The sequence below is a fragment of the Lipotes vexillifer genome, unplaced genomic scaffold (genome assembly GCF_000442215.2).
Source record: "Lipotes vexillifer unplaced genomic scaffold, Lipotes_vexillifer_v1.1 scaffold621, whole genome shotgun sequence".
NCBI classification, from domain to species: domain Eukaryota; kingdom Metazoa; phylum Chordata; class Mammalia; order Artiodactyla; family Lipotidae; genus Lipotes; species Lipotes vexillifer.
The window spans coordinates 4,236,555-4,238,483 of NW_006792411.1; the positions used below are offsets into that span (position 1 = coordinate 4,236,555).

The following is a 1,929-nucleotide window of genomic DNA, read 5'->3' on the forward strand; positions in this document are numbered from 1 at the left end:
AAAGAGTGGGATAGGGTGACTTGTTTGGCTCCTGCTGTGTTTAGAAACTGACACCGTTACACCTGCGGGGAGGAATGGGTCCAGTTCCTTGCTGGAGGAGCAGGTGTGTTGTAAACACTGCAGCTCTCTTGGGGTGAATTGTTTTGGGTCTTAGCGACAGAACCATCACACTGAGAGGACAGTATCGGACTTTGAAAAAAGGGCATGGTTCACAGACCAAACACTTCCTGAATGATTTCTGTGATTAGGAGAATTCTAAGTGTCCAACAGGTAAATGTTCATTGACCTTTATTCACCCTATGGGCTCCATCCAGGAGGAAGATTAAAGCCAACACTACATACTTTCAATACAATCACATTCTTAGAAAAATAAGCCAAGAAAGTATGCTTTGAAAAAATAGTAGTGTTGCGGGCCTCATTTGACCGGCATGTCGATGCACCAACCCCACTGAGGGAAAGGGGACCCTGTCTTCAGCAGCCCCCTCACAGTCTTCCTCGGGAGCTCTGGGTACGTGAGCAGATTATATTCCCTGATCTTTTTCCTCTGGCAATCTTACCTGTCGATGTGAATTGCAAGATAGGGTGTCACAGTGGCTCTGTAGTGACTGAACTATCCCATTGCTCCTGGGAACATTCCCAGCGGGGATCCACAGCCCCCCCCCCACCGGGCCACCCCAGGAGGCTGCATCCTCAAATGCACTCTGAGTCCCCCGTCCATCTCCTGTGAGGGTTTCTACAGCCTAAAGTGTAAGACTGAACAAAAATATAAAACAGTTACACTCATTTAATCAGTAAAGCTATTAGTGATGACCAAAATGTCAACGTGACCTCATTTGACATAATTCACCTACTTCGATAAGCCCTTATTTTGAGGATTCATGAAAAGGCTTTGCTGAAGTCTGTTTCTGCTGCAAAATTTAGAAAAGATTAATTCTTTAAGGCTGCTCAGGGACTAGTTTATGTACTAGAACAGGGACTAGATCTTAAAACTACTAAATTATGTAAGCATCTAAAACTCACCAACTTTGACATTTCAGTGATTTTCAAATAATCTAAAAAAAAAAAAAAAAAAGAATTAATGCTCCTTCCTCTATCCATCCCTGCTTTCCTTATGGGAAGTAATTTAGGCTTTGAGGGAGAAAACCTATCAAATGAACTTAGAAAGGGGGCCATCAACATTATTCTCCAGGATGCTAATAGGAAGTGACCCGTCCAGTGGATCCATAACTTTGCAGACATGGAATTGATGCCCTGGGTTCTTCTCCACCGGCTCTTGATCTGATAAGTCATGAGGATTATAGTCTTTTCTGCGAGGGCATGTGTTGACCCAGGCAGCCTTTGGATTTGCCTGGTTGTTAATTTCTTCAGGTATTGGCATGCCAACTTTGGGAACAGTGGAGAATCAAAAACCACGTTTAATCAACCCAACTTCCCCTCCCATGGAATTTAAGCAAAATCAGGTTTTTAAAGCAAGACCAGATTTCTGGGTAGATACAAGGCTTGGAAATTGTCGTCTCATCATGTTAGTTTGTCTGGCATAAAAATGAACTTTTGCAAGAGAGGAATACTTTTGCAAGTGTGGGTCATTCCATCAGTAATATATGATTGTCGTGAATTTGCAGGTGACTGTGAGAGCAGTTGAGAGGCCACCTTCGGTGACAGTGTCCCCACCACTGACGCTTTCCCATCCCCTTCTCTCTGCCTCTCAAACGTCACCCAGCACCCAGTTAGCAGAGGTATGTCAGCAGCCCGGCTCTGGAGTGGAGACTCCTAATCTTGCCAGCTGCCACTGCTGGTGGGACATTATTCCCCGGAGTCTCACTCCAGGCTGTGGATACTGAGCACACATGGCTGCTTACATGTGAGCTGATCATGGCGTGGCATTCCAGAAATTCTGTAGGAAAGTCTGCATTGGAACCTACATTCCTG

General features: G+C 44.9%; 1 protein-coding gene across 1 annotated transcript in view; it reads left to right on the forward strand.

Moving 5' to 3' along the window:
* Positions 1-1,929, forward strand: part of SFXN1 (sideroflexin 1) — a 32,374-nt gene that overhangs the window by 21,182 nt on the left and 9,263 nt on the right. The gene's annotated exons all lie outside the window — the stretch shown is intronic.